The sequence below is a fragment of the Cupressus sempervirens genome, chromosome 10 (assembly GCF_028749045.1).
Source record: "Cupressus sempervirens isolate cs-2001-9-10 chromosome 10, ASM2874904v1, whole genome shotgun sequence".
Classification (NCBI taxonomy): Eukaryota; Viridiplantae; Streptophyta; class Pinopsida; order Cupressales; family Cupressaceae; genus Cupressus; species Cupressus sempervirens.
In genome coordinates, this window is record NC_143127.1 from 550,459,385 (window position 1) to 550,475,588 (window position 16,204).

Here is a 16,204-nt window from a genome sequence, read left to right on the forward strand (position 1 = left end):
ATCCCTTCACTATCATCTCATATTGGGTATCGTTGAAAGATGCTATTACATTATCTGAAAAGGAGAAACAATTTAGATGATATTACATTAGAAGGAAATTGGGTGCTAATGTGTAGAGTTCCTCGATCTGATAGGATTGTGAAAATGGTTAAGAACTTAGTCATTCAATTTTGGATAGATAATACTCATCCTTCACCAAATAGAAGAGATATCATCAAGAAGAGGATTGGGCCTCAGGAGTATCTTCAACACACAAAACATTGGTTGGATGTCACACAACATGAATTGTATCTCTCATTTTGTAATTTAAATCCTGACAAAAAGATTGGACAAACAATGTTTGAAAGATTGAAGCCCTATTTTGTGAAGATAAATAGATCTTTTGAAACATGTTGTTGATATCATGTTGAATTTTATTTGTACTATCAAGGTTCTGAAAGATGATAGAAGAAAGTGGTGATTCTCAAAATTTATTTCATAAAAAACCAAGCCAATTCATAACATCAATCTTACATGACAAACCAAATGATCATGCAATGGGTGAAATAGATTGCATAAGAGGAACTTGTGAAACATGTGGTAACCTAATTAAATTTCCTTATAGAGATGAAGATACTGATAAGATCAGGATGGTAAAATGTAAGAGATATAAGTACATAAAGTTGGAAAAGAATCAACAAGGTTGGAATATGTAGAGGATGACATACCTGTTGGAGAATTTAAGTCAAATTTTCATAAATTGATTCAACCATATATATGTCATTCTTTTTTCGCTAAGTGGAAAGCATAACAGTTTAAAAAACTAAGAGAAAATTTTCCACTCGGAACAATTTTATCTGTTGATTTTGCAGACAATTACTCTTTCATTTCTCAAAAACAACTTCAATTGGAATACTACTATACAGAGTAGGTTACTATGTTTAAGTAACTTATTGACATGCACAAATTGATTTGGATGGTGTGGAAAGTACATATCAAGCACAAGTCATTAAAAAAGAGTATCACTTTCACATTAGTGATGACAAAGAACACGACACACATTTTGTGGAACATTGTTTTAAGACATTTGTTGAATATTTGAAAAAAAACGACATAAAAATAGAAAAACATTTTATATGCTCAGATAGATGTATAGCACAACTTAAATCAGCTAGACCATTTTATGCATTATATAGATATCGTTGACACCTTAATGTACCACACATTTGGAGTTTTTTGAGAGTGGACATGGAAAAGGTGAGCATGATGGTGTAGAAGCTTGTATCAAATGTTCTTTAAGAAAGTGTTAAATAGACTACAAAGGATATCACATTAATAATGATCATGACGTGGTTGAGTGGTGTAAAACACATTTTATGATGCTAGAAAATATAGATAACACATCATCACAAGTGGATCAAGTGATACCATTCAAAGTATTTTCAGAGGTATCAGGTATAAATTAATTTAAATATTATAATTGAATTAAATTTATATTTGATATATTAGGTGATAACTAAATTATGTACACACATATTTAAAAATCATTTTTTATATGTATGTATGGACCTTACATTTAGGTGTCGATAAAAGATCAATGCATGCATGCAAGAGGGTAGAGAAGACATGATCTTTGCATTCATTTATTAGTACAAATAGTAATGTGTGCTCATTGTACACAAGATAATACTCATGTTTTTGTCCTGATTGCATTGATGAAAACTATGATGGTTGCATTAATCAAGAACATGGATATGTGGGTGAATGAAATTTGATTCCATTGGATGTTATCAATATGAATGAGTTTGAGGATGACAACTATGATGATATTCCATTGATTTGTAGTGATTATGACCATATTTCAGAATTGATCTACATGAGGGTTAGCATTGTATTACATGACATTTAGGGTTAGGATTGTGGTTATATTTATTATTTAGATTAGGTTTTAGTCAAGGTTTAATTAGAATTAAGATTAGGGTGAGGACCAAGGTGAAGTTTATATTAGGGTTCATATCATGACCTAACTCATTGGAACTAATGTTAGGGTTAGTTCATGAAATTATTATCAAGGGTATGGTGAAGATTTAAACACACACACACACACACACACATAGACACACACACACACACACATATGAACTTAAATTTTAATATATTACTAGTTCGCATGTGTACATGTACGTGCATGCATGCATATATATATATATATATATATATATATATATATATATATATATATATATATATATATATATATATATATATATATATATATATATATATATATATATATATATATATATATATATATATGTGCATATACATATACATACAAATATATGCATGTATACACATGGTCTATATATATATGTATGTATATATGTATTATGTATGTATACATACATGATATACATACATACATACATACATGATATCTATACATACATATACATGATATACATACATAAATACAAAAAACATATAGAAAATGAAACTAAATCCATATAAAATGAAATTAAAAACATATAAAATGAAACTAAAATAATTTAAAATGGGTAAAAAAATACGAAAATCATACCTTTTTCAAAGTCTGATAGTTTCAGATGCCTCTCTGTGCTTCCGATCAAAACTGTAGCCCCACTTCGAAAATGACATGTGGGGTCATAGTGATAGTATTTATAAGTTTCCATTTTTTACTAGTTTCAAACAAAACTTTATTAACTAGTTTTGATCGAAACTAGCAAGCTCGAAACTGGGGTTTACAAACTCCGATCGGGCTTGATAGTTTTGATTGAAACTATCTATATAGTTTTGATCAAAACTACAGGGCACAAATAGTTTCAATAGAAACTTGCACGTTTGTTTGTTTTGATAGAAACTAAATTGTTTCTATCAAAACTTTAAAAATACTTTCTATTGAAACTATAAAATGGAAAATTCATTGTAGCACAATTTTGGAGGAATTTCTTCCTTTGAAGAAGTGTAACCCACTATTGTGGGTTCACCTGTAAGTGGATTGCGAGATAAGAAGACACTTGAAATTTGGGCAAGATATGAGGGTTAGCTATTAGAGGAAATAAAGGGTGATTTTAATTATATAGGGGTTTGTAGGAAAATCAATTAATTATAGCAAGAGCATTCCAACAACTTTGGCCACTAACTAAGAAGGCTAAGATACTTAACAAATGTTAGCATTTTAAAGATTATTCTTCTAATCTCCAACAATTTCTAGAGTATCTCCCAGTTTGAAGATTTCTCTATTGATGTACACATTGATTATAAATTAATGAAATGGGCCTCTAATCTTTGAGCCCAATTTGGGTTTCCAACATGGTATCAAAGCTGATGGTAGATGGTCCAAGAGACTAGGGAGAACAAGAATATGATAAAGTGTATACAAGAGTAATGTGAGAATTTTTTTGGTACTACCCAAAATGTTCATGAGTGTGATTGGAAGCAACTTCAAGTGATTGCATGAAAGAATAATAAAGTGGAGTGTTGTAGATAAAGAGGGTTGCCAAGAGATTGTGATAAGAACAAATTTTCTAAAAATTTTATGTTGTAAATAGGTACCAAAACAAGGCTTTAGGCCAAGACCCATCTTTTCTAGATTATGGTGTGACATCTAAGACAATCCTATAATTAATTTATGGGGGGATACTCGAAATATAAACTAATTATATTTGGCTAGTATGTTAGCATAGATCAAGTTACCAACCAAGTACTTTAAAGCCACCCACAACCAATCTTGTCATTTTTTGTTATCTTTAGTCATGCATATTTTCCATGTTCTTACTATTTTAGTTGTCCACCATTAATGTTGCAACTAACTGCTCATTATAGTACATTGCACATTTATTATATGTTTTCTTATAAATTAATAGATTGGGTTTGTATTCAACAGAACCCATGTTTGGGTTTCTCTTCCATTGGTTTCTCCTATGTGTTGTGATTTGAACATGGTTTCAAAGTTGATGATAGATGGTCCATAAGATTGGAGAGAACAAGAATATGATAAAGTGTAACCAAGAGTAATCTAAGGAAATTTATGCTACTATTGAAAGTGTTCATGAGTTTTATTGGAAGCTATTTCAAATGATTTCTCAAAAGAAGATACAAAATGTAGTGTTGTAGATGAAGAGGGTTGCCGCTGCTTCAGATCACTCTAATCAAAGTGAAAAATAAGGTGAATTGTTAGAAATCATGGTATGGTAGGCACTAAAGATTTCAAAGTTGCTGAGACAAAGGCTTCATAAAAAGTCAAAGACAAAAGTATCAGCTAAAGAATGGGAGGCAACTAGGAGAATATTTTAGAGCTTGATGTTTTTAACATTGAAGATAACTAGAGCTAATATATGCCATTGAATATTGAATGGTTATTATTTATCTTAAGTAGTCCATTTCCCTTGTTTTATGCCCCCTATTTTTTCTTTGGTCTTGCCCAACTTATTTGAGGAGATTGTTTGAAAGATGTTCCCCAAGAATGTAATGTTCTAATCTTATTAAATTATTGAAATGGTTTTTTTTTTCAAATCTATTTAAGGGTTTGTGGTATGCCAAAACCACTTATTTAGATGAAAAATCTAAAAGTTTTTTGAAGGGTTCGTGGTAAAACCACTTGCTTGGGTGAAAAACCTAAAGTAAAAGTGATTTTATTAGTTGGGGAAAATCTCAAATGGTTATGGGTTAACTAGTTAAATACCCAAAGCATAATGACAAAACCAACCAATTATCTAAAGTGTTAGTGATAAGGGAACCAAAATTTTATGTTGTAAATGGGTACCTAACAAGGCTTAATACTAGAACTCATCCTATTTAGACCATGGAAGGATAGTTATAGAAATTGGTATAATTAATTTTGTTGGGATGCTAGACAATAAATTAATTATACCAAGGACATTCCAACAACTTTGACCACTAACTAGGGAGGCTTCGAGATACTTAAAAAAAAGAAGAATTTTCTAGATTATTCTTCTAATCTCCAATACTTTCTAGAGTATTCTTCTAATTTCCACATTTCTCTATTGGTGTACACATTGATTATAAATTAATAAAATGGGCATGTGATCTCTAACCCAATTTGGGTTTCCAAAAAAGTTTGTCCCAAATATTATATTATTATATTTGTAGATCAATTTATTATTATTGTAACTTTCAATGATAATTTTTTTTTAAATTTAAATGGTAGAGTGAAGTGACAATATGAGGAAGATCTGCAAGAAGATAGAAGTGAAGGATTGAATGATATGCACTTGAATGAAGAACATAGATAAGAATGACATGCTTGTGAACTAGCACTAGAATACTGGAACAAAGGAACACTAGGCAATGAGGACCACACAATAGGCGTGCTTCAAAGGATATAAAAGACACAAGGGTAAAAACTAAACATTGCCACACAAATAAATAGAGCCAAAAATTTAACTTGCCAAACAAAATAGTAAATAGGAACACACAAGCACAGAGCTATAAGTATCAATAAAATGAATACTAAAAAAAATGCCAGATATGGGTAGATGTATTACTGCTTCAGATATCCTGAGTAAAAATAAACTCTATATCTACTACAATGTAAAATATGTTATTTATTTTGCAACATAAATTGAAAGAAATAATTGAATACGAATGTGTTGATATAGAGTAACTAGAAAGATACAATGAGATTAAAGATTTTGATTTAATCTGTAAACCAATGCAATAGACCTTGAGAGATGAATGAATTTTAATAATAAAGAAATTGATGTTATGAAATAAAGAAATGCAAAAGTAATGTTAATAAAAAAAAATAGAGCACTAGTTAATGCTTAGGAAAAATATGAGTTTTTTAAAGTTAATTGAAACTTCTAATACCAAAATCTATAAGAAAAACAAGTCAGAGTAAAAAATAAGTGAGCAAAATTTCTCTTATTTTGGTAGCAAGCTTTCCAAAACAAGAAAAAAAAAGATATGTAACAAATTACTCTTTAGTAGTAAACCTTCCAAAGAGGGTTAGAAAATAGATAATACTATAATGAAAATTGTAACACAAAAAAATGGAATGAAGCATGCATCTCTTCTCCTCTCAACAAAAAGTCTCCAATGTGGTAACCTTCACACAAACACTCAAACAAGGATTAGGTGGCTTTGATACCATGTAGGAAAATATAATATGAAAAACTGTATAAGGAAAGTATCCAAGATAGATTTGTGAAAAGAATGTTACCATAAAATAAAGAGCTCATAAGAATAATCTAAACATCACCAAAGGTAATTTTTTTTTGAAGGGGGAAACAAGAAACAACCCCATGTGTATTCTGTGAATGAGGCAAAATCCTAAGGAATGAAAGGGAGAGAAGAAGAGAGATGGTGCCATAGGCTCATTAAAAAAATTAAATAGTGAGTGTTTAGTGCTAGAGAATGAGAGAGAAACATCTCTTATATAGAGGTGATAAAAGGAGTTATTTAGTAACTCCCAAGTGAATGAATACCATATTCATAAGTTTGTGCAGTCTAATCATCACAATCCTCTTAAGGAGGAATAACTATTTTCCTTAATACAAAAAATATTTGTCCTCACACTTGGACTAGAGGACAAAGAGATACATAATGAATACCTTGGTTTATTCCACTAAATACAACCAAGGAAGGATTACTACTAACAAAACTAAACATTAGGACTAATTTTAGTTGTTTAGACACTAACAAAAAGATGTATGATGATACTGATATAACCCTATTTAGATTAAGTACCTACCTCAAACAATTTTATGTAAACCAATAAAATCACTCATTCAAGAGATCAAAGAAACTCAACTTGATGTAGTTCAATGAAGCTGAGATGCCCCTAGTAATAAAATCTTGATTGCTTTATATTTTTTTTGATGAATAGTCCCTTCCTTATATTAAGAAACAAAAAAATTTACATATTCACAAAAAAGGGGCTCGGGGAAACAAGATCACCCCACGAGTTCATACGGCCTAAGGCCGGATATCACCTATTCATAAAAAAAACTTCAAAAAATAAAAACCTCAGGCTACTAGCGTAGTACCGACTAAGGGAGGAGGATCCTTATCATTAGATCCCCAACTAGGGGTGGGTTGGGTAGATGGCTTAGGGGGAGCCCATCTGTCAATAGTAGCAGCATCATCTTCTTTTTCTCCCTTGGGCCTGGGAGGAGAAATGGCTAAATTCAGCCGAGGGAACCCACTTGGGGTCTAAATGTGCAGAGGGCCAACTGGTAGTAGGAGTAGCAAGAGGAGCCATTGGGGACCACCCTAAACCAGACCTCTACAGAGGTGAGGTGAAGTAGTGCCGACCACCAAAGCTTCCAGGAGAGTGGTGCTGACCAAAAATAGCACCATTGGGAGAGTGACATGACTAATAGCAAGGTGTGTGTGAGTGGCAAGTAGAATTGCTACATCCTTGATGGTGACTGCGAGGAGGGATTGCTTTATAGTTTTGAGTGTTTGATGAAAGAATATTCTTGTCCCTTGGGATCAAAATCAAAATGAGGTCAAGGAAATACCAAAATGAGATAGATTTGAATGAATAGAGATTAGATAATGTTGACTATGACTGAGAACCAATTCTAAGTGATTTTGGAGAGTATTTTGACCAAGTTTGACCCTCTAATGATGAAAATTTTTCTAGTTCAACAAAATTTGACTAAAGTTGATTAAAATAATTTGAAATTGATATTAGGTCAAGTTGGATGATTTCAAAGGAATTGAATTGATGTTGCATTTTATACATGATTTTGGAGTGTGGTCAACTATTTTTGACCACAAGGGTTGACTAACAATATTGAATAAGAAAATGATGTCAAATTTTTATTGGATTGAGGATGTCAAAATTATCTTGTGGTGTGAATTTCACACCAATCAAAGTGTCACTCTCTCTTATTCTTAACCGATAGTATGTAGGTGAAGTACTAGTGCTCTATCTCAATAATACTTAAATTATTAAAAATATTATTTTATTAATTGTAACTAAAATCAAGGATAAAATATAATTTACTTTTAAACAGAAAAATCATAAATGATTGAAATAAAAAACACTTATAGGTAATGTTATAATATTGATTTGATAGAAGAACTTCTAAATAATAATTTAAATATTAAGACATTCTAATAGTAATCTTGGACAAAATATATTGTCCATCTTTAAGTCTAAAAAAAATATTAATCTAATACTATATTAGAAAAAATAAATTAGTTTTAAATAAGAATATAATAATATTAATTTCAATGAAAAAGTCAAATTATATGATAGTTATGATAAATTGATGCTTTGAGGTGGAATTGTTATTTTTTACTATCTTCCTTTCATCCAACATTTCATTAAAAATTTAACTATGTTTTTCAATATAAATTGATTCTATATTTGTACGCTTCTTAATTTGATTATGTATAAAAATAAAAAAAATTAAAGTTTTATAAGCATAAGAGTCTCAAATCTTGAAACTATATTTTTTATTTTAGTTAAGAACAAAAATCTATTTTAATACACATATTCTTATTTTTATTTCTTTAATTACTATGATATTAAGCAAACTAATATTTAGAATTTTTAAAATCTTTTTATACTCTAAATAAATATACTATTTTTATATTTATGCATTTTTTTAAAACTATTAACTTAATGTTATATAAATTCTTAATGTATCTACTTATTCTTGTGACTTTAGAAATCTGTCTCTCTTTCTCAATTATATAATCTAATTATGTACTTTCTATATATAATTCAAATATATAATAATAATAATTATTTATCTAATATATAGTATTAACCATCTTCATGTAATATATATATTTACTATAAATATATTTATTATAATATTATCATTTCTTATTTCATTCTTATTCCTCTTATGAAGAGTATTCAAATATATATATTCTTCTCCTATTTTCTCCTTTGGGAATGATTTTAAACTTTATTAAATATCAATGGGATTTAATGGTTACATTTCATCAAGAAGGGACATATCTTTTTGTCAATAATTAATCAATCTTTATCTATATGCGCCCCCCCCCCCCCCCCCCCCCCCCCTCTCTCTCTCTTTGGATCAATATATGTTACTCTCTCTTAATGCATGCGCTCTTATTTTTTTCTTTCATCTCAAATAACATTTGATTCTTCCTTTTATATATCATGTTTGAAGGAGTCAAATATTTTCATTTCATTCGTTTTGACCACTCATTAAACTTCATATATCTTAGTTTAATTATTTTATATTTTAACTTGGAATTTATTTGCAAATATTGTTATATTTAGTTATAATTTAATCTTATTCTTTTATATTTTAACCATATATTAATTAAATTCTTTTGCATCCTAATTTAAATTTTATTTTATTTTTGAACACAACTTTTACAATTTCATCTCTTGTAATTTTTTTAAAAAAAATTTAAATCTTTTTCCTAAAGGTGACATCAAACTTATCCTTGTTAGTTATTTCCTTCTCATCTCCAGACCTTTCATATAGTCCATACACAACTAGCCTCTCATTCCTTTACACCATCCTAGGCTTCGAAGGTGTAGTGGGCTTGAATACTAGAATATTAACTTTTTCCCCTTTTCCTTTTACTACCTTAGAAGGTGGCACAATTGTGGCTTAGTTGAGACTGGATCCAAATGGAATGGCGTAGAGATCCATCTCATAGTCGAATCAATAATATGCCAAGCCCAATGTCTAACATCATCATTCTCTTTGCAGGCTACCACAGTGTTCAAGACTAGTTGTAGAAAGAGCTTATTAGTATTGTACAAAGGATCCAAGATCTTGTTGAAATCCTTGTCTCAATCTCTTTGTGGAATATTCACCTCAAGAGTATCTTGTTTCAAGGCCAAGTCCATCTTGAAATGATTGCAAATCCAGACTTCATAGTCATCTACATAATTAATCCAATGATATTCAAGATGAAACTCATAAATACAACCCTTTCCATCAATGTGGTCAGGGAACCCAACAGGATCATAAACCAATCTCTTCACCTTGAAATCATCCAACAAAAACTCACCCTACTCCAGTGCAATAGATTTGTAGACCTTGATGTCTTGGATAGTATGAGCCCCAATGGAAATAGGGAACTCCCAACAATATTTTTCTTGTGCTTGATGTTTTCATATGCATTGGTCAAATATCTTCCAAACTCCAGGAGTGCCAATGCATTTGATGGATAGAGTGAAAGTTTCTTGGGGTATAAAGTACATCCAATAAACCAAATGTATGTAAGTCTTAAACTAGATGTAAATTTCCTTGATAGAATGGAGCCTAGTTGTAGTCTTTTCAAGAATCCTCTTTGCATAATCACCTTCAATTGACCGAATAACTACAAAGATCAAAAAATCATTCATAATCTTGAATTCTCAACTATCATCCTTCAATTTCTACTTCTTCAACATCTATGGGTATACAATGTGTAGCAAGACATTAGAATCTTTGAAGAATCCCCTTTTTTGTCAAGTTGATGTACTTAGCCCTAGCAGCTAGCAAGTAAATAATCCATGAGGTCATATATAATCAAGGTTTGTCTTTCACCCCTCATAGTTGATCATGTAGATTATCACTAATATTTGAATTTTCTTCTCTTGATCCTTTCAATTATGTGAAGCATCTATAGCTCGAAGTTATGTGCATAGGGAAGACCATGTATCCTACTTAGTATCACAACTACATAGCTGATAACATTAGTCAACTATCCTTGACACATATTAATAATGTCTAGTCTATCCCTCCTAATTGGTGTAATGAGGTAATTCTCTTTGTAAAATTTATTAGCATGTTCCATATTCTCCTAGAAACATCTTGCACCCCTCCCAATAGAGATTGGGAAGAAGGTATTTTCCTTATGAATGTGAAAGACATTCGTAATGATGTTTGCCCTCAAGTCCAATGCTATATCTCCAACTCAACTCTTGACTACATTTTCATTGTCAATGTAATATTGTGCTAAAGTTAAGATCAAATTTAGTGAATATAGTGACTTGGGTGAGTGGAAAAATTCACAAGTGCCACTAACACAATTATAGTACAAAACTTAGATGGGGTGTTTGGTTGAGTACATGGTCACAAATAGGCATCTTATTCTAGTTCCTAATATTTTTATCTCTAATTTCTAAAGGCCTATTATCCATCCTTGATGGTTACTTTCTTCCAATATACTTATACTTCATTGGATGAGGAGTGGACATATTAAATAAACCTGCATGAAAATATAGCAATCAACAACATCTTATTACAAATAATCAACTAATCTATCAAGCAACAATAAACTGATCAAGACAAACTTAAAAATCCTAAATCATTAAGACATAAATGACAAAACTGATTGATAAAAATGAAAATAAAGCATGTTTTAGACTTTCACAGTGTCAAAGTGCAAAGAGTTCATTAGGGTCCAAAAGGCCAAAAACATTGAAAGACCAAATAATTATGCAAGTCCAAAATGGTCAAATTCAAACTCTCACAATGTTCAAAGTGATCAAGGGACTTCAAATGTTGAAATTTTGATGAGGCCAAAAACCTAAACACTTGTGGGCTTAACTAATATAGATCAAATGCAATGATCGACTAGAGTTGTTCATAGTATTAGAGTTGTTGGTGGTCAAAAATGCCAACATGGTGAAAAGGTGTAAACTTATCCTTTTTAGCATAGGTGTCTGCAAAAGCATCAAACACATCAAAGTATCAGAGTATGACAAGGTTGAAAGGGCCAAAAGGTATGAAAAATTGTAGGACTTAACTTTTAAGGTCAAGGGGTTACAAACATAACATATATGTCAAAATTATGGAGGTTTGAAACTCTGGCATGTGCAACATCTTGTGTCACTTAGAGAAAAAGTTAAAACCCCTAACCCAAAAATCATAACCTAATGACTCCAAAAATAGAAATGAAAAATGAAAAAAACAAGAAATAAAGGAACATAAATAATAAAACCCAACCTAAAATGATGAAAAATTTGACAAAATTTATGAGATGCCTACCAACAAGCTTGATGATCTAACCCTTAATTAGGTGCAAACAATCAACCAATATGCATGACACAAAAGTTGCAGAGCACAAAGACATAAAAAATTTCAAACTCACAAAATGAAGAAATGAACCCTTTGACCCTATTTGTAAACTTTATAAGTGATGAAATCATCATGATATTAGCTCAAGTTTCAGACCATTAGAGTCTAAAAACTCTAAAATAAATAATCTATGAAAGGAGTGTTTTTGAATTGGAGGTGTCAGGGTTTCATAGGTCAATGAAACTTTGCAACTCTAACACTTTAAATTCAAAGGGTGAAAAAAACCATAAGGTACAAACCAAAGATCAAATCTTTTAAACTTTTGGACATATAGAAATCCAAAAATCTTGAAAGACTAACAATATAAGAAAATGAAGGGTCAAACACAGGGATTTGACCTTCAAGGTTGTACAGGATACATCCAAAAAGTAGAAACACTTAGAACACTAAAAAAAATACTAAAAGCTAGAAAATATGATAAAACCTAATCACCTAGAAGACTTAGAAGGTCTACTAGGGACCACCTAGGACAAAGCCCAACTATTGGGAATACTTGAGAAGTAAACAAAATTTGATGTATCAAGAAACTAAGTGAAACCCCTACAAATCATAGCAAAAGACCCAAAGGAAAAAGGGGGTCCCAATTTTGGGTCAAAGCTTGAAATGGGTTGTGTATTATGAAACCAAAATAAATACCAAAATGGTAGTTTGATTGATGGCTCAATTTAGTGGAATGTGTACTTAAAACCCCTAAAATATTCTCTATTTTTTATATGTTTGACTATGTATGACCCAAGAGAAGATTAGGTATGATCCTATAGAGCATGTATGATTTTTTTTCTACACTTGTATGATTCAAAAACTATATACAACACATTTTAGTTACTTGTACGATTTACTAATAAAATATTAATAGTTTGTAATCATAATAACTATGAGTTATACAACTCAATATTACTAGTTTTGACTTGGTGTCTAGGATCCTACAATTTAATGCAACCATGTATTTTTTGATAGAGGTGATATGACACAAAGACTTGTTTAGTTTTCTATCTTAGGGTATTTTTTCAACAAGTTTGAAATTTGCAATGTTTTGTATGGGTTTTTCAAGGTTTATTATCATTTTCAAATGTTTACAACTATTTTCAAGGGTTTATGATCAAACACAACAAATACACTAGTGTAGGGGAAGCCAATCATACTTTATCCCTAAACAAAATTGGCATAAGTTGAAAACCTTTGCTCGCTAACATAGGTACACACTCATAAACACATTAGAATATGGTCATTGAAGATCACACAATGGATCAATAAAAGTCATATTATTTGATTACTAACACATATAATGGGATGTCTTAGGGAAGTTACTATATGTCAGAAATAGATAATAATGAGAGGGGGAGGTGAATAAATATTGTTCAAACTTTTGTCTACAACTAAATATTATTAATTACTTTATAACATGCATATGAAAGTAAATTAACAATTTTCAATAGTAAATACAACCATACGCAAAGAAAACCCATAACACCATATTTTTTTAACTAGGGAAACCCTGGACAAGGGAAAACCTTGGTGGGGATGGTACCCTCAAACGATCCACCAAACAAAAGAATTTGGATAAGGATATTGACCCTGTTAGGAGTTTATGAAGTACATAGTATTTTGGTCCTTGTTAGAGGACTAGGCCCTATTAAAAGCCTCAACTGTGTTACGAGTTGGTAATACAAATAAAAATGTATGAAATATGATCTCATTGCCCAAACATGAAATTATACAATGCAATTCTTATATACAAAAGAGATAGATATACAAATGTACCTCTTTACTTTTGTTTGATGTACTTCACAATCTTCTGATCATACATCAAAGTTTTCATCACATCTACCTCACATATCCTTCACATAAATTTGCATGTCATAATCAACAAATTTCCATATTACACATATTGCCACATTGCTTCACATATCTTGATATTATACTTATACCTTTCCTTTTTTACAAAACATGCCTTGTCAGCCTTCAAGCATTCACACGCTTGACATAATATAAAATTAATAGTTGTTAACTTGGGGTTAACATATAGGATTTCATCCCTAATTAATTAATTAATCATTTTGTCACCAAAATAATTCCTTAATCCATAAATAACACATAACTGATGTGTTATGGTTTGCTATGTTCACTGCCTTTACAACTATCTAATACTTAAACAATTTTCTGTATTTGACTATGAGATCTTTATTTGTAAACTGTGCTTTCTCATCCCAATATATATGTTTCCATAAATGAAAAAACTAACTTGTCTTACTTAGCCATATTGCCAACACTATCTTCTTTCTACAAAGACTATCTCCATTTTAGAGGTGAATTGGGTGTTTTGTTAACCTAAGAGTTTGTAGTTTGGGCCATTGTTCATGAGCATATTGTAATTTTAATACAAGACAATGTAATCCCACAAGAAGGATTGAGGTATATATTCTTACAATACTAGGTACAACACACTCACGTCCTTCAAGACTTTTATCTCAATAAGGCATTTTTTTATAATGGGGAAGAGTACTTGGCTTTGCTTTGCTCCCCACTTGGGTTTCTTTTCGGAGATATGTTTCCCAACTAGCAAGCCTCTAATAAGTAATGCAAGTAAAGAAATTAGATGACAAAGGTGAGGTCAATATTTTTTATTTTCCCTCAAGGGAAAAGAGCATACTCTCTAATTCTCCTTTTCTTCTCCCAAGCACATCAAACACACATTCATTCCCCATAGATGACTTGTAAATGAAAAATCAAACACATCTAGGTTTCTAACTTTCCAAAAATGGAAAAGAAGATACTCATCTAATTCTTAATAAGTCACAATAATTAAAATATAATTATTGCTTAGAAATCCACTAATGAAAATGCATGCTTTTGTTTGGCTTATACTCCAAGGCAACCTGCAAGCCAAAATGTCAATAGTTTTATTGATAGGCTTTGAAAAGTACTGTACAAATGGTAGTAGTTTGATAATAATATATTTGACAAGAAATATTTCAAAAATAACCTCCAAAAAACTCATTATGTTGATAGAGAATCATTCAAAATAGAGAATTCAAACATTAGTTCGTGTCAGAAATTAAATTTGAATTCAATTCACAATCAATTTTAGGTCTCTATTTTGAGACATAGACCCATACAATTTCCTTCTTACGGCTATACGATTATTCCAAGCATGATTCATTATACCCTACCATATAACTAAGAATACTAGGTGCAATTAATGGAATTATAGAATACAATTAGTACCATACGTAATTAATAAAATGTGGTACAATTAATAATGGGGCTCAATAAAATGTAGTATGACTAATGATGAGGATCACAATATTTGTTGTCATCTCTATATGGAAAATGGTTATAAAATAAGGTAAATGAGGCTAGAGGCCCCATGATGGGAGCTAAAAATGTGTGTATAAACTTGTATATCTATGAAATCTACAATTATGTATAGACCATTACGTTCATTAGTAAAACATTAAAATTTATCAAAATCATAAAAGTTGATGAAAATTAGCTTATTTCTCTCTATTTAGGTTGAGTTTGATCTAATTGTGAATTTTCTCTTAGATTATGAGTATAGACCAATGAATTTATTGTCCTAAAATGAGATATTCAATCATGTTTCATACAATCTAATCTAATTAAGATGAAACTAGTTGATTATAGCATAGTTATGAATGGAATTAAACTAAATGTGTAAGTAAGAAAGTAACTAGGGACTCTAGAAATAAAATTGTAGAAAATGAAAGATAGATATGAAATGACTTGAGTTAGTTTCCTTTATTTTGATTTGAAATCATCTTGGATGGTTAAGATCCATCCTTAAAGAGTGGTTACATGACTAATCCTCACTTGATTCATGCGAGTGATCAATGTAAATATCCCTTAATTGGAAGAAATTAAGTCATTTGACCTTTTGTGGTTGAGTAGTAAATTGAGAGATATAATTTATTTTCTTTAACTAATAACTCTAGTCATTGAATTTAATTGTCTTGATTTTATTAATGAGACTTGAAGTATTAATTGATCAATTGATTATGTTGATTGAGTTTAGATGTTTGATAATTTGATTAATTGATCTTGATGAATTATACTAGTAAATTTGATTGATCATATTAACATAATTAGAATATTGATTGGATTAAGGCTATTTTTGACTAATTTGGTGATTTAGGCCTCTTAGTTAT